Here is a 25,923-nt window from a genome sequence, read left to right as displayed (position 1 = left end):
AACGATCCCACTAGTAACTCTGCTACTAGATTTAAGGCAGGGACTTGTCTCTGCACCCCAAAGGGGATGTGTCCCCCCCAGCCTGGCAGGGCCTTGCTACCTCCATCCTTGCGGGAGCCTGGCTGCACATGGAGAGGAAGGGCAGCAAGTCTTACAATAGGATGACCTAAGACTCATTTTGAGACAATTCCATCTACTTCAGGAGAACTTACTCTTCCCCAGAAGGGTTGCCACTATCCAAATGGATTGCATGGTTCCAGCCTGTGCAGACGTACCTCCAACACATCATCCCCACCAGATATGTTTATACAGTTTGGGTGGACAGCTCAAACACAGGCAGGATTCCAGACTGGATCTGTGGTGAAGACAAACTGAATTTATGCATTATGTGATGTTAGGTGGCAGTATGCCGCTATGTTAAAGACCCAATACACCTTCCAGTGCTCTAAGAATATTTGGGATATTAACTGGGGAGCCTCAGCCAGATGACAACTTTGCAGCAATAATGTAGGTCAGCAGAATGGAGTCAACGTCTGAGGTAGTCTTTGTTTTGTGTCCCAAGCCTCCATTTTTCTAAACAGGCAAGCTAAGGATCTCATTACAGGTAAGAGATTTGAAAGCATATCATTAAGTATACAAAGCACTTCACAGTGGTTTGATTAAATGAATATACGCCAGGTGTCTTTATTGGTCAATAAAGACACACAAGATACAAAAAATGATATGAAAAAGTCAGAAAATGCTCTCAATTCCTAAATAGCTGTTTTCATCAACTTAATAGCACAATTTGCCATAAAAACAAAACACTAAAGCCAAATACACAAATACAAATTCTACCCCTTTTGGTCCTTAGCTGTTGAGTAAGCCACTGTGAAACACCCGGGAAGGGCAATAAGATAAGACACAACTCGTCAATACTGAAATCTAGACTTCTTACAAATAAAATGTGATGAACGCTTCACTTCATCACACTAAGTTAAAAAACACTGCTCATCTAGTATGTGAAGCAACTTAAGCATTGCTCAGGCTCTGCCTCACGAGAGTGCATTATGTTTTTTTTTTTTTTAATAGTTCCTATGTTAACCATGATTATTGAAAATACCAATAAACCATACAAGTGAAAAATCCATTATTAATTAAAAATAAAAAAATCAAATCTGTCACTGGAAAATTCCTTAGGTAAGAGAAAGATACACAAAAGGATCTTCTAAGATTATAAATAGACGTAGGTACGTACAGAAATATTTGGATGCTATTTTCAACATGACCTTGCAATGGTTAACTAACCGACTGTAAACAGTACAAATCCAGACACTCCCATTATTATGTATTATTACATCTTCATTACGTCTTCATTACGTATCCTGTTAACCTGGCCCTTGGGTTTCTATATTTAATACTTACACATAGGATAATTAACCTTTTACTTAAGGTAACGAATAACATCAAATTAAAAAATTTGCATATTTTCTTTGCTTATAAGATATCTGTAAGCAGTTGCTAGTGCCTTTCATTAAATAGATAATGTTTTAATAAATAAGATATTTAAAGCTGTCTGGTCTTTAATATTTCAAAAGTGAGCTTTACTGGAAAACCTAAGTGTTTTTTTTCCATATAATGTTGATCAAAGTGATTTCATTTTTATTTTTGTATATTCTTGTTGAAAGTCTTGGCTTCTTATAGAGAAAGAAGCGCCCTCCTATTTTTCAGCAGCTTTTAAATTATACCGAAAATAGAAGATAATTTAAGGAAAGCAGTTTCTATGAAATACGATATGGATAAAAGCAACTCCATTCTCTAATAAAATTCCCCGTAAAGATTTCTAATCAGAATGTTTCAAAGTCGTAGAAGTGGTTTCTAAAACCATGATTAATCAATACAGTGAAGACGCCTTTAAGACTTCCAGTACCAGCTAAAGAGTCCGCAGCCGCATGATACAAAGTACTGGTCCGGTTTTACCTCACTCTGCCAGTTCAGATTTGATCAGAAGTTTTTGATGGGTTAATATTGTGCTAGCCAACTGCACACTCGATCAGGTATCACCTGTCTGTACCACTCAGCCTTGATGAAGTCTAACGTGTCCTTCTCTAGCCACCATGAAAGGACAAAGCCTGCGTAATGTGCCTTGAGTAATTCAACAGAAACATGCTCATGCCGTTCAGGCCTGTGGTTTGGCGTTAATGGTTGGGAAAATGGCACAAGCAGTGACCAGTCACCCAACCGGCAGGAACTGTTCCTGTGCCCTCAGCTCACAGAAGCCCTCTTGCAGTAGCGTGCACAGATATGAACTTAGGAGTTTGGCTCTGAAGCAGTTCTGGGTACAGCTGAGATGGCATTGCTGTAAACAAACGCAGCAGTAGAAGCTGATGATAACCATGCTCCAGATCAACAGAATAGGAAGATTTTTGGGTGGGAAAGGGAGTAAATTCAAATCAAGCAAACCATTTGTGAAGTTTGGGGATTGCTTTTTCTTTTTGTAATAACCACTCCACAGTAAGCAATCAGACAGTAATACAAGCAATCTAGTTATCAGAACCTCAGGACCTTGTTCCAGGACGCAACAGGCTGCCAGTGTCAGCCCCAGCTTTCTGACCACAACCAGCTACATCGGTCTGCAAGCAGAACTCAGGCAGGATTTTGGTCAAATAACATCTTAAATACCACCATGCCCAGGGGGCAGAAATTCGTATATAGAATAAAACACCTCAGTGCCCTGAAATCCTCCTCCTGGATGCTGAGGTGTTTGCCAGCCCTACGAGGCAGTCCCACAGCAGCCGCCTGGGGCACACGAGCAGCAGCACAGCGGCGCCTGCTACCACATCACCGCTCGCTGGTGAGAGGGGGACGAACACTAACCAAACACCGTGTCTTCACTGCCGTGTCTCTTACCCACATGGAATGCCCGATGCGTGGGAATGCTGAGGCTGTGAAACAGCACTATGCAGCAAATTACATGTTAGCTATCTCCATTATAACAGGCTGTCATCTTTCAGCGCAGGCCAGCCATTAATCATCCAACAATCATTCATCCATCCTTTCGGTGAAGCATTAAACTGTGGCCCTTTCTGTCTGTCTCTAGTGCTCATCCAGGTGGAAATTAGAAATCCCAGAGTGCTTTTCAGAAAGTACAGGGGCTAACCTTGGGTGACCCTCAGTAATAAAAGAGAAAACCTGTTTCCATTGTCCACAGCTGCGTGTAAGCTATCGCCCACTACATAATTGCACCACATTTACCTACACAGTCACCACTTCTCCAGCATTTAACATGTTCATCTGTAGAGTGGGCTGGAACACCTTGAGTATGAAATACGTTTTGTGAAATCAAATTCCGTTATCCTTTACAGCACGCAGACGAGCGTTTTCGACCAAAAATTTCAGTGCCCCTGTGATTCAGTCTTAAAGGACTCTCCTCTCAGGGTAGCAATCTGCAGCAGGGCTTCAAGTTCATGCAGAGAAATAAGTGCTCAGAATACCATAAAACATATGCTAATAACAAGGGACAAAAGTCACTTAGCACAGACAAATGCTTGTTGCTGTTTTCTCCCATCTTTTTTCTTACATTAATTTTCTTTGTGGTTAAAATTATGATGCTCATGTTCTCTGGGATGGATAAAGTCTCATTCTTTCTTTAGAGCTGCTGGATGAAAGACAGGGACTTGGATAATCACCTTCCTAACTAGGTTTGATCTGATTTTGAGGTCATTTTCATGCATTAGCTTAAAAGAATTACAACACAATTTAATAAAAAATTAGGTTAACATAACTTAGCCTTGAAAAACTGCACTTACATTGAGCAACTAATATTTTTAATGTTTTATTCACTGAAGCCCAATTCTAAAGCCGTTTTGATCCATAATCAGCAAGGTCCTTAAGCACATCCAATCTTTCACTGCAATGGTGAAATTTAAAACCAGAAAAACAACCACCATATAAAGGAGTTAAGCGTTTAGGTCTTATTAGAACGGGGTAGAAATCAAGCGCCAGCTCCCTTAATACTTTTCGTTTCTATCCAAGGGCACATAAAACACATGCAAAGTGCTGAACAGGCTGAGTAGAAGGAGTGGTGGCCTCCAGAGATCCCAGATTCCACATGCTCTCCTACGGGCTCACTCGAAGGAATTTGCAGTACACTGATCCGTCTACACATTGCAATGGATTTTGCACCACACTCACGATTACGTTATTCAATTGGCAAATAAGCCAGAGAAGCAATCAACTGGATTTGTACTTAGGCTGCAAAATTAGTTTTAGAGAAGTTGTGTCATGTAGCAAAAAGGAGGTACAGGCACAGCCATGTGGAATCGGAACAAATATTGGCATAGGGCAAGTACCATTGGGTGTTCTCTGGACCATGCCTCCAAAAACTCTCATAACTATAATTAGATGGAAAGCAGGAAGAAACGTTATTTTCTCACAGCTTTTTCAGATGTACAGATTACATGGTCTGGATTAATTTCTAATTGCTCCCTGATGTGCATTGGAAGGACGGGTTCTGCTTACAGCAGAAGGTTCCTCAACCCTGTGAATTCACATCCAGGCACATGCCTGGTTTCTTGGCCCATGGACACGGTGTTAGAAATCACATATTGTTAAGCACTACCTAAACTGTGTGTAAAGCTGAGAAATTTAAGCATGTGCATTTATTCGGGGTGGGGGTTAGATGCAGGTAAGAAATAGAGAATGAGAAGAACACAAACATGGGGTACAGATCTTCATTTCGTTTGGTAATACTGCTTCCACAAGCACTAAGCTCTCAACTGTGTACTGCAATACGGGAAGAAGCATTTCCAACACGTGTTGGGCAATTGCACATTCCTTTTTTGTTACACCCTCAGCTAAAAAAAGACAGGACGAATGGTCCCCAAATGCAAATCTACAGAAAGCGACAATTAAAATAGCACAACATCAGAAACTGGAAGAACAACACAATGCGTGAAGTCACACAGAAGGCCAAGGTGAAGTCAGCATGGGAACAGATGTGCATTAGATGACACGCAGCGGCCTCTTGGCGTCCAAACTGCAAGCATCCTGCCTGCAAGGAGCAGAGAAGCAGGCCTGCAACTCCCCCACTTGATACATCGCTTGTTACTTGACCAATGATTTATATCGGGTGCCTAACGTATCCACTCTCAATTTTTCTGCAATTAAGGAGGGCAGGGCAGGGCAGTGACAAACGGTTTTCCTACAGCTCTTTTGGCTTTAGCTATTATCCCTTAGATATCTTCAAACTAATTCATCCCTCTCTAGAATCCCAGGTTTGGGTTGATAAATCAAGCGAGACCTGTGTGTGCTGGGAGCTGATTACAGGGTCATTCCTCAGCAGAAATGTTTGACCATAGTTTCCCAACTTCATATTTTATCTAGCAGCTGGTGATGTATCATCACTAATCCAAATGCAAAGTATAAGGAAATAAAAGAAGGAGGCACTGTTTATAATAAATCACTGACAGGGAAAGCTTGACCTTTTCATTTCCTACAAGGTATTTCATTGTTAGACCACAGACAAACAGAATTTTTCATCTGGTGCTTAATATGCATCAGAAGAGAACAAAGGTTTATAAGAGCAGAGGAGTAGGGTACTATCTCCACTAGAGGACACTTATCTTTCCATAGATCAAAAAAGACAATGTTGTTAATAACGCTTTTTTCCTTAAGACTCCTTTATTCTTCTTATTAGATCATAATTTAATGATAAAATGCACTCCCCTGCTTTCATCCTGAAGGGAGATTCAGAGACTTAGTTTTGAAACGCTCCTTTAAAACATGTGTTATTTTTAAGGAAAATGAAATGCTTATCATTAACAGCAAGTATAAGTGACTGGCATTACAATGACACAAACATAAAGCGATAACACCTATTATCAATGCTCAGGCCTGAAACATACCTACCATATGGCACTATTGGTGCTGCAACTGTGGCTGCAGCTGGAACGCTGTTCAGACTGGATGCAGTGCAAACACCTAATAAAAGGCTTCCTCTGCAAGGAGCTTCTGTTTCACCTTTTACCCACCAAGAATGGGAAACAGATACAGACATTCTTAATTTTATTTTTTGCAAGGAAAGCAAAAAGAAAAACAAATCTGTTCATGTGAGGCAGCTCCTAGGTCCATCCCTCCCAGCCCTCAATCAGGTTACGTGGTACCCAGCTCTGAGATTCAGCCCCCTGCCAAACACAGGAGCGCTGCTGTTGCACTAGGAATGCGGAGGCTGAGACATGTGCCCCATTCCCTCCTGTGGTGAGCAGCAGTACCCGCCACCAGAATGAGATGCCAGGTCTCCTACAGCCAAGGGGCCCCAGACCCACACACCCGCTTTCCAGAGGCTGCTCTGTATAAGGGTGATGAGGCACCCGCGACAGACCCATCCTGCACCCTGCACTGAGGCATTCCTGCTCCGCAGGAGCTGCCCTTTGCTGCCAACACAGGTGGTTGCTTCCTTGGGCTCCTCCACAGCTCCACATGCCTCAGCATCACAAGGATCCCAAATACACTGTCAGACACACACATGCAACTACAACCACACAAGGCCAGCTCAGAATCAAGGCAGCAAGTCCCCTACACCATCTCTTCACCCAGACAAGAACAGACAGCTGCATGCCTAGGCCAGAAGCTGGTTTCAGTTCCCTTGACTGTTGGCGAATTCCCGTGATTCTTTCTAAACGAGCAGTTAGGAGGTCAGAAAAGCTGAGGCCATCCATGCTTCGATTGCTAGAAGGTCAAACACAAGCAAGCAGCTTCATCAGCTGTGCAATACCTACTGACAAGGCATCTAAACAGGAGCATGGCTTTCATCATTAGTGCAGGGATCCTGCCCTCAGCCCCCAGGCCATACCAAAACCCAAAAGTCTTGATTTGGGCCTCTAGTAGAACCCTTCCTTCTTGGATCTTCAGCACTAAGTCTGTGTTCACCTGAGAAAATACAGTAAAGAGCACCAACAGAGAGGCTTTACTGTTGCCTATTACAACAGCTTTTACACTCGTCTTTGCAGCTGGCATCTCCCCTGGCACCAACACCCCCAGAAGGGGCAAACGGAGAATAGAGCACTGGTTTTGCTCCTACTAGGAAGTTGGAGGACATCCTGATGTTGATGAAGCATCAGCTCAGCTTGTTCGGCGAGGGCAGTGATGCTGCAGCACAACCTGTGGGTGTTTCTGCTGTACTAGTGGTCTCCAGCCTCTCACAGAATGCTGTCAGAGCTGCTTCTAAGCCGCAAGTGGCTTTTTCTAATTTGCCAGCATCTTAATGTACTTTACTATCATTAGCTACTTGTTCTCCTCTCACACAAAACAGGTTTAGAAAATCTATTTTACTAAGAGCTAGTATATCTAATTTGCACAAATTTACTAAAGCTTGTCAGTCACACTAAAGCATTTAATCATCTGTGACATTAAAATAAAACACTTTAAAACCTTTGGCACAGAGTGTTCCTGTTAAGAAAGTGCTGTAATAGTATTCTCTCTGCTGGCAAGACAGAAAAGAGCAGCAGAGAAATTAACTCAAACAAAACAGTCACTCATAAAACTTCCACACTGGTCAAAGCTGGAAAGCCATGGATGTTCCTTCAAAGAGCAGCTTACTCCCACTGTACTGGTTTGAGATGGTTCAGCCTTCCACAGGCGCAGGGAAGCTACTTTAAAGTCAGTATTAGGGGTTTTCAGTGTAATTAGAAGCCCTCACTGTCCAGAGGGAGGGGGAATAAACAGAGGAAACTTTCTCTCTGCCTTCATATTACTACTGAGGAAAAAAAGCAAAACAACACTGAAATTAGAGGAGTTATCTTAAGGGGAATATCTCTTTGCCCTCCTGTGTTGAAACTTCAGTCAGGATAGTTAGGAACTGTCATGGGCTTCCACTGCGCTCCTCCTGCCTTCCCTTTAAGAAGAGGAAAATAAACTGGAATCACATCCACTGCGCTCCAAGGAGCATCACCAAGCACAACAAGACTCTGAATTAAGCAGGAATTAGCAAAGCCGAGCCTTCTGCCGCATTGCATAGCGCATCCCCTCGTGTGGAAGTGGCAAGCTGGGGGCTCTTCAGGCCCCACCGTGCAGCACCAACCCAGGAGGATGACTGCTGAGCCCAGCGCATCCGCCCCAGGGCTCGCTGCAAGGCTGACGCCTCCGTGCCACGAGTCCTGGCTCGGGATCACAAGACTGATCACCACAGCAATGTTTTCTTAAAAATTTCAAATAAAAAAATAAAAATATATAAAATTAAAATATATATAATATTATTCAGTCGAACAAACACGAGCAGTAGATTGCTGTAACTTCGTGTGCATAAACAATGCACACGACTAAACACACTTCAGGGTTCGCGCAGCTGTCTATTGAATACCATTAATCCTGTGTAAATACACTGGAAACAATATTGCCACAGCTAGGTTTGCCACTCTAATTTTCTTTCTTCATGTGCACAGTTTCCACTACTGCTGATAGGAATTCTGTTCATGTATTAGCAGGGGAATAAATTGCTTAATTTTCAAATTCACGGTCCTATCTTCAGTAAAGTAGGATCTCTCCTCCTTCTAATTCAATTTGCCTCCCTGCAAACGTCCCCGACAGAAGGTAAGTCACTTTGTGAAAGGCACCTCTGCATGACTGCCACAAGAAAGGCTCCCTTCTTTTTAAGCATTAAACGTGCAAAGTACAGCAAAAAATATTCAAGATACGTAGTACAGGAAAACGGAAGTGCCTGGAAATTTGCCAGGCAATTCTAAGTTAGTTTAGTTTGGGTGCTATTACCCAGGGGCCAGGATTAGGACAGAAGCGTGCACACTTCTGACATTCGTGCGAGACATGGGTTCAGCAGAAAGGTGTAAAGATACCGCTGCAGCAGTACTACGCTGAACTTTGTGCACTCCTGAGAGACCGCACTGCCCTTCTGAGAAAGCTGGCTTTTCCCCTCTGATTACTAAAGGGCTTCAGACAAATTTGCTTGTGAGCAGCTAGAGAGTAAAACAGCCAGTGTGAAACAGGTAAATCTGAGGACTTCCAAAGGAAACTCCCCTTTTCTCAGAATTCTGCATTTTCTGTGGTAAAGCACAGTCTCCCCGTGGCCAGAGCTGCAAGCAGGAGAGGCAGCCCCTTGCCTCCACCAATTGCCCTGGGAAATTCTCCTGTTTTTCTCCCCTCCAGCCAGGAAACAAAAGTCAACCAGTGTCAGGGCTGGCTACAAGACACTGCTAAAACCTTGTTAACATTCCGTACAGTGCTTCCACTACAAAAAAAAAAAAAAGTTTTATCCCCGACCCCGGGCCCGGGCCCCCCCCCCCCCCCCCATTTAATCTCTCTTTTTTCCCCCCTTTCTCCCCACAAACAGGGGGCTTTCCATTCCCTGGCCAGAGACAACCAGAAGGGGCTGGCACCCAGCAGGTCCCTCCCAGCCCTCACCAGGGCCCTTAAGGCTGCTTGCTGCTCTCCCTGTGCTGGGGATCACGCAGGGGGGAATTCCTCACTCTGAGGCACCTCCCCAGAACTGTGAACAAATACTATGACTTCTTCAGCACTGCTGCTACCTTGCCTGCAGTGGTCCAGGGCCAAACAAAGCAAAGCATGAGGGCAGATGTGAAATATTATATTGGGCTAATGTAGGTGGGAAAACAGACAAGCTCTTAAGTGCATAAATCTCTCTTTAGGTGATCTTGTGCGTCCGAAGTTGGGGCTTTTTCCTGACAATCATCCTAAGACTTCTCCTCGGGGAGTTTCTTTGTTTTAATTTGACAAACAATTTAGCAAGCTTGTCAAGAATTAATTAGGTGGTTGAGGCAAAACCCACCAAAAACAACAAAAAACCCAACCGCCTCCTACCTCTGCTCACAGTATCCGGTACCAGCCTAGCTGCACCTATGTTTTTACTGCAATTCCTAAAACCTGCACTAATCTGCAGATTGCCTTTCCTCACAAAACCCCAGCAGCTCTCGGTCTCTCCTCTGCTTCTGTTTGGCAAAACAAAACTCGGGGAAGAAAGAAAATGATATGGTAATTACATTCTCTCTCTGTTTTAAAGGGACAAGCAGCCTTTCTGTGCTAATCTGCTCCTCGCAAATTCAAGACAAATACAATGAATTAATATCGCACAGTTCTCGCTAATGTACTAATTATGTAGTGCTGGCTACCAAAGGAAAAGTAGGAACAATGATACACACGATGATAGTAAAACCATTTACAGTAACAGGAAGTTAACGATTTCTATCCAGAGGATTCTGCTATAGCAGATGGGATTACACCAGAAAAATAAAGTCTCCAATTCTTTCCTTATCAATCCTTTCAAGATTAAGAAGGTTTTAAATCATGGTAATTTGGGAGGGGGCGAATCCAAACCTGGGCTACTCTCGGTATCGAGTAAACCCCAGCATTTGCCAGAGGTAAACAGTGAAACTTAATTAACAGGTCAAGCAAGCGATCTGAGGGATTTTTGTAACACCTGTTTCCATGTGCTCAGAGGGAATATTTATAGCAATATTGAACACAGCACCCATATCGACTACAGGCCAAACCTGGTAGCACAGATAAACTGATTTTCGGATTTTACTTTAAACAGTTGCCACTTCCCCATATATTCAGGCTGTTCTGGAATTTATTTGTTCCCTTTCAAAACAGACTGTAACTGCATGTACAGAATGAGGGATTTCTATGACTTCAGCTTTGATAAAAAGGACTATTATTCATCAGGATGCGGTACTGTGCAAAATGCAAAGGTGACTGATGGTGGATAGAAGATGATACTGAAGTGTCACACCAGAAATATTTTTAATCTAGTATACATGCAATAGAATTAAGCTCAAAGAAGAATTACTTAATAATAAGTGTATAATTCATTATTTGGAGCAGATTTGTCTCATCATGTTCCTGGGATCCAGCTCTATTATCTTTAGACCTTCTACCTCATAAGATAAAGAACAAACCGAAAAAGAACAAACCCTGCAAGATCTGCGAAGATCTCAAGTTTTTCATGCTGGAAGTTTTAAAGGAAGGACTGGCTCTGTGCCCAGTAGTTTTGGAACTGCTAACCTAGATGTACCTCTCTGGTACTGTCAAGTCCTGAAAAACCCTCATGCAAGCCTTCATCAGTTTTTGCAGAGGCAGAAAAATCTTCACCTGATCTTCAAAAACAGCACTGAGTCCAGTTCTCACTATCGTAACACCAAAGATCCTATACAGACAACAAAGTGAAGAGAAAAGAGTAGGAAGAAGCAGCATCTAATGCCAGAGCAATTCCAAGAACAATTTGGGACCAACAAGACCATGCCTTATTTAAGGACACATTTGTTAAAAAATAAAAGCATGAACGTGATGTGATTTATCAGCCACTAGCTGCAGGCTGAAGGATCCTTGCTGATCATTCAATTGCTTACTTACCTTAGCAAGATTATTCCTACTTGTATGGTACAGATCCCAAAAGGAAGTTCAGACTGAGGAAAGTGCTTCAGGTATTGTCTTTAGCATCAATACATTTTATGGGAAATGTTATGGCAGATTAATAGTATCCTGTATGTTCTTCTGTTGTAAATAGATCTTCCTCCCTGGATTACATCTCCCATGTGGCATCAGGGTCCCATCACAGAGAAAAAAAATAATGCATCAGTAAGACACCTGGCCATGGGTCTAGTCACTGAGCATCAAGTCAGAAAATAATTCCTGTAAGATATTACCGCAGCTTTTCTAACAGTTCCTGGCCACCACCCATAGCATAGAAAGCTACCTTGTTTTAAAGAGAAAATAACTACAGTTAGAAGGCTATTTTTTAAAAATCTAATTATAGCTGGTCTAGAAAACTTCTTGCCAAGTCACTGTTTTGTAGATCCTTACATACGTATATAATGCTATTGAAATCAGCAAGACATGCAACGTTATCATCTCTATCCACGTGACAGCCAAACCAAGCTCTCAGCCATTCAGCACATAAAATAAATTCATTGTGTTCCAACAGTAAAAAGTGAACTCCAATTAATTATGCAAACTTTAAAAAACACATTTAGGGATATGATTTGCTCACAGAGGTACGTTTTGCACACTATCTGAATCTAGCTGAGAGAACACATAAAACATTCATTTCATTTTCTGGTATGTGCTCGTTTAGTACAATACACTCAGCCATAATGATGTAGCTAACAATTTTATGGTCTTGTATGATTCATGCTGCAAAGGATACCATGCCACACGGAAACCTTTTTATTATCAATCACCAGGATACACAACCTTGAAGACTGGCATTAATTAAGAGGGTAAGGATTTACAAATGCTCCTGCTTCATTCTCTAAATATAAATATTCATGGTAGTATCTATGGATCACCTCTTGAAGCAAAAATTGATCTCAGAAAATGAGAAGTTGTAACAGAAATAGGAACGTTATTAGGAAAAGCTGTCTCAGAGTCTTTCAGCTGGAATACTTTATAATCATCTTTCCTCTTTTTACTTTTTGTAAGTAAAAACATGAGAATAATGATGGTAGTATAGCAAAGGTGACCACAAATTTAGACTCTATTCTTACCAAGATCAGTTATTGATACAGAAGAACGTAATTTCTCACTTTCTTTATCAATGGCTATTTTGTGGGTTGTGATGTTTCTCAGTGCAGCAGGCCTGTTAGACACATGGCTATGTTACATACATATGTCCCTGTTACCTTGTGTTCATACCGATATCGCTATCACTTCTATCTGTACATCTTCCTGAACAAATCCCATAGATTTTTCTAGGTGGAATCCCCAACTGGGCGTTAGCCCTAACTTAGATGCTTTTTGTTTGCATTTATCTTCCTAATTCTCTTTCTGTAAGCAATTATGGTAAATGCATGCACATAAAGCATGAAGTAGAAGGAATACATATAACTGAATGTGTTACCCTGTTTGAAATCCACTATTTGTTTTAATTTGTATTATTTCAAGCAGACAATATACATAATATATTGTTTGCTATGTCTCATGTAACACATACATAGAAAATAACATACAGCAATAACAAATACAGAAAACAATAATACAGAAACATTACTGCCATCCCACAAATTTGTTAAATAAAGCATTTCTTAAAAACAATTTAAGTACATAAGGGGAAAAAAAAGAACAGCAGCAACTAGTGATGCCTGTGGCAAGGAACCCATTTTCCTGCCGAGACTACACCTCGTTAGACTGAAGGAAGACAAACACTTAATTAACCACAGATCTGAAGAAAGTGCAGAAATTTGAAGTTTTTTCCTAGCTTTATACACACACACACACACACACGCGCAACATACACTAGCTTTCAACTACAACAAAGTATTATTTTTTAGGTCATCAAGAAGCAGATGTTTTCCATTTCCAGAAGTAAATAAAACTGCTCCTGGTGATAAACAGACAGGCCAAATGTCTTCGAACAACCATCCTGAAGGCAAGTGAACAACACGAACTTGCCCACACTTGATTTCTCCATTGTTAAAATCTGTCAGCTAACAACTGGCAAAGAACAGTGATAAAAAGAAGCCAAAATGACATAGTTCCCTTGATTCACCCCACCCTTTTAATGGTGTTGACGAGACTAATAGATGACAAAAATATCTTAGTCTCTACAAACCCCTTGTTGATCTATTTTGTCCTTATTATCATTATTTTGTTCCAATGAACAAGCCCCAGCCTCTGGAATTCATCAGCCTAAAACATCATTTAATATCTTCTATTCTCAGAGCAGCTCTTATTAACCTCAACCATTCAGTGAAAAATGCCTCTGCATATACAGCCTGGGATTAAATAGAACCGTATTTAGGGCTTTCACGTATGAATTGTGTGGGAGAAAAATTGCCATGCTGCTGGACAGCACATCTGAATTTTCTTCCCTATCACAATTATTTATTATTTCTATTAGCTAATGTTGTTTTACTCCTAATTATGGGTAATTAGATGATGAGTTGTCAGCACACTCCATTCACTTAGAAGCTTCTACATTTAATTAACTCAAGATGGTTTTGAACATTTAAATGTCAAAACAACATTTAGAAAACAGAACATTAACATGTTGTTCATTGAACTGTACATTATAGAATGTGACTTACAGAACCAAAGGTTTCTGTGTGATGACAGCTCTCAAATTCTGCTTGTAGAGAGTCCAAGTTTGCTGTACATTTTGACAGCTTTATTACAATGGCTTCAGGCTTCGCAGGTCACCTGTTACAGAGCTCAGGACTGAATTGAGAATGCAATCTTCTGCGGGGCTTGGTGAATAAGGGAAAAACACCCTTCCCAAAAGCAGCATCTGTGGTATCTCCAACCTCTACCTCCATTGATTTTAATGGGTGCAGCATGGGCATGGCTCCGCTCAACCAAAAATGGGGAAGAACAACAGAATGAAAACTGTCACCAACTCAAAAAGATGCATTTCAAGAACAAAAGTAGCTAAAGTAGTGTTAAAAGATAGTTTAGTTTTCAATAACTTTGTTTCTTCAATAATTTATCCATCACATTTTCTCATAAGAGGACACAAAGAATGTTATTAGTATGACACCCAAAAATATTTTATATTGGCAGTGACATTAAGTGTCATGTTTTGACTTTACCCTTCAAAACAACCTATTTGACCATCTTAACACTGTCTTTTTCTATTTGACACATGAAATCATAGTATGATCTTACAAAGCTTAGCAGCTAATGAGCACGTTAGTTCTTTGTGTTCAGGTAGTTCTTAGATTTCCGTTGCTGGCATAGCCTCAGTCTCCTCCATGAGGATGTACAGCCACGCAGTACAAGGGGTGAAGGAGTAGAAGGGGTGAAGGATGCCAGCCACTGATGCTGTATATAGTTCATTAGGAATAGATATGAACAGGGATTTGGGCCCTTACGGGCCATCCTAGGGAAGAGGAGAGTAATGATGGAAGAACAACTTCTGCCCTGTGATGGTTTTGAAAATATCCCTGCGAGTTTCTTCTTTTCCTGAGTCTGCTCCAAACTTGCAAGAGACTGAGCCTAGGCTGGTAAATTTTAAGAGTTCATCCTTATTCCTACAGTGACCTAATATTACCTACTGTGTTCTTGTTTGTTTCACTCTCTAAGCCTTACTCCCACTATTGGCACAGTTCTTGCCTTAAAATCCTGAAGATACATGGGGGAGGCAGGCAAGGAAGCATGCTCAAGGTGCTGGGACGTCAGGACTCAAGTTAAGGGGTTTAAAGAGCCTAAGGCTCATCCCCCCACTAGGGCTTTGACAGAGTCTGTCCACCGATGGTGCAACCCCAGAAGCCCTGGGAAGGAAAACAGACAAGACCCTCACAATGCAACGATAGGTGACAGCAATAATTATTGCTAGACATGATTTTATATCAGAAAAGCTGCCATAGAGCAACTGAGATATTTGAGGTAATAACTGAGGATGAAGTATCTTGTCCTCTTATCAGCAGGACTTTTGGAAGGAGGCTTAGATAGGCTTGTGGGCTTGATGCTTTGTTGACAGCCAGGTAACTGGACAAAGACAAAGTCTTGCTTTGTGAGTGTCAGGGCACAAGTAAATGTTAGCTATAAAAGTTGTCTCTGCCCTAGCTAGGGGAAAAAACAAAAAGCATAATTGCAAGAGATTCCTCTATTTAAGATTCAGAATTGATGGGATCCATTCTGCTCTATCCAAGTTTCTATTTGCTCTCCACTGTCAAAAGTACTGTTAAGGGCTTTGTGTGACAGAATCTGACCTATGTTCATCTTTCAGCCGATGCATTCATTTGCTTAAATTTCTCATAAAATCCCCATGGCCATCCAAATGCAGCTTGACCATGTGGAACAAAGCTGCAAAACCAAAAACCAAGCTACCAAGTATATTTCCAGCACTAAGTCAAGTCATTCCAGTCAAGTCATACATATTTCAATTCACATGGCGTTTGTTCTTTCACATCTCTGAAAGTTATCCTACTTTTCAGTCTGACAAGCTGTCATTGTTTCTAGTAACACGTTTTTGTTTCAGTGGTGGGAGACTTTTCATTACCTTCTGTATCAGAAGAACTGTTTTCCACAGTACATATCCCAAGTGTCCGAGTGAAAGAATGCAGCCTGCTTTCTTTAGCACCAAAGCTAGAACTTGAGAGTCAGCGCAAATGATGATAAAAAAAATTACTGAGAATTTGGGGTGTCTCATGTCAAGTAAACAGAATAACTTTAAGACCTATAATATAAACACCATTTCCTTCTGTTGTACAGTAAGCATTATTCATTACCAGTATGGTTTTGTTACTGAACATCAGCAACATGACAGAAGTGTTCCAGCCTTTCTGTTCTTTCTGCAGACGTGAGCGTAGCGGTAACCCTAAATGACAGGTGCTCCTGCACATCCCCACGTTCAGGCACAGCTCGAGCAGCGTTGTGCCCAGCGGAGGCCACATAAGCCAGCACCTATTAGCCGCTTCCTTTGATTCTCCAGCTACTGCTCAGGCAGCACGGGATGTAGCCGAGGATAAGAAGCATTAAAAACAATGACAAAAAAAATATTAACCCTAACAGAGGTCAGTAAGGTACTATGAAGGGTTTTTCTGTTTCACTTGCTGGTTTTTAAAACAAACTGCCCTGTCAAGATCTCAGAGGATTCCTTGAATCTTAAAGCTAATTCAAAGTCTCTGCATAATTTCAGGAAGTTTAAAGAAATGTAGCACACCGCTGAGATCCTCTTCAGACTGAAAGACAGAAAAGCAAAGTAGTCATAGCGATTGCCTTTTCCTGCTCTTATTTATTAGAATTCCAATTCTTTTTCTCTCTGTTCCTAAGTTCCTTTTTATTACAAACCATATGACAATTTTCGAAGCTAACTGCACTTCACAAAGATACTGTTAGCCTCCGCTAGGACTTGGGATGCTATTTCTGTCTTTCCCAAAGCTAACAGTTCTTTACATATTATTGTCAGCTGCCAGAAGTGTCCAGGATAAGCTGGGCGGGGAGATCAGTTTGCAGCTATGTTTGTGACCGCGCATTTCTTTTCCTCACACTAGTTATGTTCCAGATTCTTACATACAAACCCACTATTTTTCAAGTGAATGAATTTAGAAAGTTAGTGTGTGTCCTGCAGGACATGCATCAGTTTGCAAACATACATGAACGCATACAGAGGAAATCTTGGGCAACGCAGTAAGCTTTCTGGCTGCACGCTCTTTGAAGCTCTGTTGTAGTTACACATGCCAAAAACTGAACCTTCAAGTAAGACTGAAATGAATTAAAACTAAATACAGAATTTCTCAGAGGCTGGTATGTGTCTTGGAGAGCCTCAAGCAGCCAATGAACTTCAGCCTGCCCAGTCACTATGCCATAATTGCATGGTTATGAACTTTTACTAGTGAATTGCTCCCTTCCAACCTGCCCAGTTTTTAAATCATCACAGGCCTGTTTCCTCTTGCAGTGAAGCCAAGGCCATGCTCCAGCTGCTGCTGCTGGCACGCAGGGCAGGACCGCAACCCACTGCTTGTGCAACAAGCAGAAGAAAAGTCTACGAAGAAAGGGGCCTTGCGGCTCCTGTTGACAAGTCTGCACCTAAAACATTCTTGGTTTCCATGCCCTGGATCCTAATATCCTTCCTGAGCGGGCTGTCTGGAAAGTCTACATGGAGAACTACAAAGGGATTTCTCAAAGCACAAGAAAAAAAAGATGCTGAAACCCACTTCAGCTTTGAGGTTCCTAGTTGGACAGCGTTCACTGTATTTCTCTAACACCAAGATATTTGCCTGAAATAATCCTTCGGGCAGGCACCAATTCCTCTGCTCTAAGGGAGGCACTGAGTCCTGATCTTGACTAAAACATTTAGAGTCTGTCAGAACATAACCACACGCCTAAGCAATAACTGGTGATACACCCTAGCAGGCTCCTCGCCCTCACTGAAGTACATCGGAGTGGTATCAAAGTACTGGGGATTGTTACTGAGCAATACTTACGTAAATCAGTACTACTTTGCACACACATTTCTATGTTAGCACTGACGTTTGTGGCTTGCAAGAGACATTTTTCTACACTGGTGCTTGGCATTCCTACAGGAATTATAATGGTGAGAAGTCCTCACAGATATCTAAACAGCCTTGTGCGCGAAGTTCCTGCTGCCTTAAACACTGCGTGAGCCCAAATGACTAATGGACTGGATTTATGTACCTTCCCTGTGAACTCCGTGCTCCCATGAAGCCAAGGAACCTTTTATTAAAATACTAGCACAATACAGTTACTTTTAGCTCTCAATGCCAGCAAAATGAAGATTTCTACAGAGTATAATACTTCCCAGAAGATTAAATTGCAAAAACAACAAACCAGGAACGACTGAGAATCATTCTAATCTCACAGAAAACTGGTACTGCCTTTCCAAAAATAAATTCCAGCTCCATACCTACCATTTCATACCCACAATCAAACGCAGGTGCAGCTGTACAACCACAATCAATGGCAGATACACACAGATGTGCAACTACCCGATTTGCAAACAAAGAACGCACATGTCAGTAGCATGGACGACCACATCTTCACTTCAAAGAGTTCAGTACTGTACTTTGGCAGGCAAAAACATACATGTGTTTGGGAGGCTCAGCAGTGCAAGAAACGATCACACACTCACTAATCAAAATCCAGCCGAGGCCTTCTTTGAAAATTTGGCCCTAAACGTTAAGCAGTGCCTGGGGGCTGATTAAAATTGACCTCTTCAGGGCATAGATCATGCAACACTAAGAAAACAAGCTTGAGAAACAGAAGCAAAGACTGCTGTTCTCTGCATCTTTATTGGTATGAAAACTCTTAAGACGCCAAACAAGGGGTGTGTTCGGGGGGAGACATTAATATCTGAAGAGAGAGATCAAAAGCAGTTAACGTTCCTGGCACTGCACTGTGGCATGTGTATCTTTATACTTTTAAACTTACAGTTAAAAAAAAAAAAAGGAAAAAAGTAAAAGAAATAAAGAAAAAAGGAAAAAAGAAACATTTCTTTGTTAAATCAAATATTGCCACATGTTACTCATTTTTAAGTTTGCTGTCCTAAGATCCAACTTAATTTAGTCTGCATTTAACATTTCTGATCTGAACATTTAATGTGGCAATGTTTTGCTCTGCCAAGAATATCATCTGAATGTTAAACATGAACTCAATTTATTCATCAGAATATGGCAAGCATGATACCAAAGGTCATTTTGTTTATATTGTCCTCTAACTCCATAACTTATGGCCCATTTCTTTCATCTTCAAACCTCAGAACACTCAACAATATTGGATGTTACAGTGTGGGTAATAGAACTGGATTCACATTTTTTGGGAGCATTTTTATTTGGAACTGGGGGAAAGAAACAGACTTGTTTAGCAGCAAGAAAAAGCACAGAAAATATACAACATCTGCTACATTATGAACTAGTAACAGATACTCAGGATAGGCTTGGGCTGGTATGAAGGATGTGTAAGAAGCTATACGCATTACACCTCAACGTTCACAAGGCAGTTATAATTTTCCTGATTGTTTAAGTAGCTGCTGATCCCAGCCGCATCAGTATAAAACCACAACCACCACACACACAGTTTTCATGCAAATCATGGCCACAAAGCCTTCATGGAATCTGCGAGCCAAATTACGATATTAATTACACTAGCAGAACTTTATCACATGTACATGTGTCTTCACTGTTCAAAACTACCTTTGGCAGTAAGATTAGCTTAGAATTTGGTACCTCGTCCTTGGACAGCATCATACACTGCTGATATTATCGGTTAAGATGATTCCACCACTGGAAATGATTGTCCCCTCCATCCCCTTAACACCTCAAGGCAGCTTGAACCCAAAAGAATAGAACCACACAAAATGGATAAGCAGGTAGATAAAAGTAATGTTGACAGAAACATCTATATCAAAACAAGCTGAATCACTCTCATTCTGAAGTGACAGAAACATACTTCTATTCTTTACTATTTTTCATTACTCCTAAAGAATTATTGCAGAATTCTTCACCCCAGCGGCTGATAACTCAGTTTATCACTCCGTTTGTTCAGATGTGAACATTTATTTTGCTTTATTGAAGACTCATTTCCCTGCTATTACACTGAATTGCTAGCACTTTCACGCACTTGGTGTTGGACATTACAAAAGCAATATTCATCTGCTAATGCACTATCAATAAAATTTGAAGAAGTGGAGCTGATTATTGGTGCTTAGGCTTTTCAAATCCAGTTCATAGAAGCATTCAATATGTTATTGATACTTCCCATCAAAACACTCCTCTGAGCACTGTAAATGGGAGACTGTACTAAAATGAATGGCTCAGACTTGAGCAGAAGGAACACCTTTACAGAAAACCCAAAGCAAAAACAACCTAATGCCAAAGGGAGCCACCTCCAGAAACACTGCACTGGCAGGAGGCAGGACAGGTGACATGACACAGACTTTTAGAAGTTCAACACCAATTCCAAGGCGAGGCCCTTCCCAAAAGCCTCATCATCCCATCCAGGTGGGGGGCTGATCCAGAAAGGCATTTTCTGGACAGCAGGATTTTCTAAAGCCTGCAGCAAAATGCCTTATTTAGGGTTTGACCTCAAGCCTGTCAAAAGAAGCGGGCACTGGACTTACTCTGTTTTCACTGAAGTCAGCTGCAATCTCAGCTCTGATTTCAGCGATGGCAGAATCAAGCCTTAGCTACCTCCAAAGCATACATCTATAATGACAACTTCAAGCATTGAGGTCATATTTTCAGCGTGTGTATTAGCAGATCCCACAGTTACATTGCTCTACTATGGTGTATACTTTATGCAAGTATTTAGTGACCCCAGCAGTTAGTTTTACTCAAAGGCTTACATTTTTAAATTACTAACTTAAGGTGGTTGTACAATTTCAAAAGATACATGTACATATTTAGTGACAGACATACACAAGTGTGTTAATTGACAGAGTACCTTACTTACCTCCATAATGCATTCTTATGTTCTATATACAGGTAAGCTTCAAGAGTGCATTTCTTAATCCAATGAAATATTTATTAGATCTGAGATCTAAAGTGTACATATTCAATTTTTTATGCACACCTTTACATGATTCATGAAATTCACCCATAATGCGAGTTCTTTTCATTAAATTTTGTTTTTATGTATCATTGTTACCCTTCTTTAAAACCAGATTTATATCGAACTGACAAATATCATTCAGGTATCTTTGAACAAAGTAGCTCTTACCTTTTGATAGAAATCATGGAGCTCTGGCACCAGCAGTAGATTTCTATATAAACAAAGAAATCAAAGATAATGCTAAATTTGCAATGAAACAGTACACGTTACATACGTTAGTTTATTTATCAAGACTTGCTTTAGAAATGTGTTGGAGGTGGCCAGCACTACACGGAATATCAGACATGAGAAAGAATATTCTGGATGTATATAGAAATTCACTTTACTTAATCCAAGATTTTGGATTGAAGACTGTTGGGTTTCTTGATCAATTTTGCGTTCTCATACATCTTAAAGGTCAAGATAGATTTTCAGTCAAAAAAATCACACTCCTAAAAAACAAAACTTAGAGTAGCTTTACATGTACAAGAGAATTAGTGATCAGAGTTAAGTCTGGCTACCAAGATGTCTTATTTTTTTCACTTGCAGCTCAGGCAAGGTACAGGCTATTGTCATCATCTTACAGACTACAGCATGGAGGCTACCTCACACAGAGGACGGAGGACTGCAAACTTGGTATCGCTCACACAGCAGTAACTGGCCTAGAGCTGAGGGGTTTGGTTGAGCTACACCTAGGGTAGCACTCAGCAAGGCTGCCATGAAGCGTCCCCCATCACTCAAGTATTTCTTCTGCTGTCTTTAGAAACAGCTACCCAATGTTCTTTAACATGGGTGTGAATCAGAAGTTGTAACAAACAGGAATATCTTACTCCTGTAGAAAACAGAAATATAGCAACACACGGATACCCTGCAAACCAGATACAAAGATTTTACACTGTTCAGCCAGCATTGTCAGGAGCCCAAAGTATTTATATAAACTATCTAGTAGTAAACCTCAAGATAGCTGACATCCCACATTAGTCTTTAAAAAAACACAACAAGGCCTGTTTGTCCATGTTACATGTCTCCTATGTACGCTCAACTCACACTGACTCAGTAGCAGACAAGGGCTTGGCACTTTGTATAATCTAGCCCTCAAAACTGCAAGTAACAAGGAAGAGTTTCAGTGTCATTTTTCAAAGTCAGCTGAATGGCATAAGACTGCTGATATTACCTTACAGTGTCAAAATATCATAGGGAAAATGCTTTAAGTTTCTAAACCATTTGAGGCACCAAATTGCACTACTTAATGCTAACTGCACCGTGTATTTATTTTTGTTAAGAGAAATAAATACTTTTAAGTACTAACCCCAGCTACTGACCCTTTACATGAACAAATTCCTCAATTAACATTTGAATCGCTTCTTTTCCTTGATTTCAGAGAGAGGAAACGAAAAATCTAAACACCACCACTCTTTCCTTCACAGTTAAGGTCAACATTTGCTCAAATGCAGTTTACAGGCAGAAAACAGAATGTCTGTTTTTGTTGTGAAAATGGACCTAGAAAACATCTCTCAGGCTAAAAATCTAGTTGAAGTTCAAGACTAGCTAAAGAATTCTGACATTTAATACCAACTCCTTCATACAGAAGTGTGTAAACAGTGAGTATATACATACATTATATACATAGAAGAAATATGTATTTTCTAGATGTTTAACTTTAAAAGTCAACTGGCTGAGATCAGGAGGGCTCAGAGGGACTCGCCGTGCTCCCCAGCAACTTACTCACACTGCTCACACAACCCATTTTCCCCTCGCTTCCTCTATTTCCTCATATGCTAAATGAGGATAAGCCTGTCCACTACATTGGTAAAGCATGATGAGAATAAGCAGGTTCACAGCACAGCTGGTAACAGTCAGCCAGCCCACTGCCTCACGCAGTTAAGTTGTCAAGAACTTCTGCCAAGTCTGCTTTTCAAGATGGGCCTTAGCTTTTTTACCCTTCTCTCTCCCCTCCCCTCCCTTTCTTTTTAAGGGATGGGCCTTCACTTTTCGATGCTTTCCTTGACTTCAGCAGTTCAGGAATATCATTTACTACAGTATGCTGGTAAGGCTTTTTTGCACATTTCCCTTGCTAACACTAAATATAAGAGCATAATTGCTGCAGTTATTTTATTGTTATCTGTATGTCTGACTGTATTAAAGAAAATTCTTAATTGCTCAGTGGCTTCACTTGGTCAGCATTCCTCAAACTGGATCTAAAGCCTTTTGCTATCCGTAAGCTAGGTGACTTTCCGTAGCAGAAGGAATACTCTCCCACTCAACCTTAGGGCATCAAGGTTTTCTTCAGCCTCCAGTCAGAGATGAGAAAATTCCAAAGAAACGTGAAAAAGAGCATTCACTCCTCACGCTGAGCATGCACACCTGCAGCCAGGCCCTTCGTTTCATTCTCCTGAAATTCTTTGCCCAATTAAACGTATCAGTACTCATAGCTCCATCTCTGTGATTCTGTCGTTATGCCACAGGAGTGAACTGCTATTGATTCTCACTGCATCTCCACATAGTGACTCCTAAGGTGGGCAAAGAAGCTGACTTGCTCCTTCACCCTCACAAGGAGGGGATCACCTGAGGATGCAGGGTTAGAAGCCTGGTACATAAGCCATGTTTTAGATTCATTTAGAAAAAAATGAACAAAACCCAACAAGATACGCTGCCACTCCTGCTAGTTCAAAGCAAAAAAGCACTTAAACAATTCATAGTTTATAACAAGGCAGATCACAAAGAATAAAAGAAAATAAATGTTACATAAATCATGTAATCTCTTTCCCAATGCAATTCATTAAGAGCTTCAAAAGTAAATCAAAATAGCATTGCCAAAAAAAGAGAAAAAGCTGAGATAATTAGATTTGTACAACCAACAGTGACTTATCATGCTAGCATTCCAAGATGTCTTGAAAATCCCACCAACAAATTTTGGCTCAGAGCACGACTAGACAGAATCCTTCCCCTTTGAAGAACAACTTAACATACGAGTAGCCCCTCCGCAGTGGCTCCAAATACCGCTCCATGCTGCTTTTGCTCTTTCCCAGTTTTAAAGCCCAACACACAATGCATTCAGTTAAGCATCCAAGTAACAAAACAGATGAGCCAAAAGTTTGGGGTGAGCTGGGCACAGAACCTGGGGCCAGGCCCCATTCTGTTTCTAACAACCAAGCAAGGCAGGAGAGCACAGATTTTGTGCTTCCACTTATTCAAGAGAAGGGAAACATGCAGCGAGTGAAACCTGCTGGACTCGACACTTACCCGCAGCCTTGGAGACTATGGATCTGCTTTGTTTTTTGTGCTTTAAAGTCACAGTAGATTCTTACAAGTTCAGTACAGCTGCGAGGTAGAGAAACTCAGACATGCCTCAGTAAGCAGCTCCACACTTTAATAAGTTGCTACATCCTGTATACTATACAATATTTATGTGTCTTGGCATTTTTTAACTTCTCAGAAATTTCTACCAATGAAAATTTTAGCAATTTGCCTGTGCTCACCCAAAGTTTCTTTGATATTTGGCTGCAAACAGACCTCTTTTTCTCTGAATAGGTATGAGAGTAGTCTATAAAAAGTAGTATTTTTTTTTTTTCCTAGGCTTCAAAAATCATGAGTTCTTTCTAATGCCAAACCTAGTAGTTCCTCTTTGAGCTCACTAACACAATGCAGGAGACAACATGGGGAACGGAGCCAAGAGGTGTCAGCCTCCCAGCATGTCCGCTGCGAGGGACACAGCAGAAGCATCCCTCACTCCAAGCCAAATACTTACATTTCTAGTGGAGTCAGATTCCCAGAGACACTAGACTAAATCCTAGCTTCACTTAGGACTTGTGAGTAAGGACCCCAAAAAGTCACTTAGAATTTCATTTCTTGCTTCATAGATGGAATTCCAACAAAATAAAACACATTGGTGATGCCAATGGGCACGGGAATCCAAATATTTTCACTGCATATATACAAACTTCAATCCTACATAATTTACTAGGAATTGCAAAGGCATGCGGTGCACACATCTGTATGCACACAATGACAACCTTCTCATTTCTTTGTAGTATCAGCGGTTAGAGTTCAAATCAGTTACCCCCCTGTGCTAGACAGCTTCTTCACACGCCTTCAGGAGAGCCACTAGTCCACCTCCCAGGAGGGCAAACCATATCCTAAGAGAGGAAACAGGCTTACACCAATCATCCCAACATTAGCTCAGCTTTCAAATGTTGGAGGAAAAAGTTCGGAGCAACAGTCCAGAGCCTGGGCAAACACATCAAGCCATAGCTTCAGAAACCTCTTCGGGACCACTGGAAAGTCCCTTGACCTTCTGGCTGTAAGGCAGTGCCAGTACTAGCGTTGTTTCACGAGACTGACCGAGCACTGAAAATTTTACAGGAACAGGATGTCCAGTAAGTACCTAAGATTCACAAAGATGATCTAAAATCAAGAGAAAATGTAGAAGGCACAGATAACAAGGAGTTCTCTTCTTTTTTTATTATTATTATTATTTATTTTTTAGCATACAACAACCAGGCATGCAGAGCCAGGTGGAAAGTGCTAATCCAAGGTTAGAAAAGACATGAGCAATTTCTCCTCAGAAGGGGAGACTATAAACATAGACCCAAGGGGAAAAACTGGCAGATAGGCAAATGAAAAACTTAAGTTTTAATCAAACCAGAACACTAAAAACACTCGAGCAAGTTAAAGATGTGAAATCCTCCATTTTAAGCTATTAACAGTTCTTTGGGGTCTCCAAACCCACAGCCCAGACAACCATTTGTGCAGCTCTCTCTAGACAGAGCTATTTCATAGTTTGAGAACAAGGTGATTAAAAAAAAAACACCTCCCTTTGTCATCTGTAGTGGTGGAGTGTGCAAGGGAATACTATTTTTGATATTGTGCTGGAAACAAAGCACCAGTAGTGACAAATGAAGTCGAGACCCAGCAGGTAGAGCAGAGGAA

General features: G+C 41.0%; 1 long non-coding RNA gene across 1 annotated transcript in view; it reads right to left on the bottom strand.

Moving 5' to 3' along the window:
* The window catches only part of LOC118172926, a 129,837-nt gene extending 108,669 nt beyond the window's left edge, over nt 1–21,168 (bottom strand). The window contains exon 1 of the long non-coding RNA XR_004753902.1: nt 21,124–21,168. This is a non-coding gene — a long non-coding RNA (uncharacterized LOC118172926). The remainder of the gene's footprint in view (nt 1–21,123) is intronic.
* Between the last annotated feature and the right edge of the window lie 4,755 nt (nt 21,169–25,923).

The sequence above is a fragment of the Oxyura jamaicensis genome, chromosome 11 (genome assembly GCF_011077185.1).
Source record: "Oxyura jamaicensis isolate SHBP4307 breed ruddy duck chromosome 11, BPBGC_Ojam_1.0, whole genome shotgun sequence".
Classification (NCBI taxonomy): Eukaryota; Metazoa; Chordata; class Aves; order Anseriformes; family Anatidae; genus Oxyura; species Oxyura jamaicensis.
Note: the sequence above shows the minus strand (reverse complement) of the source record. Positions and strands in the feature narration are given on the sequence as shown.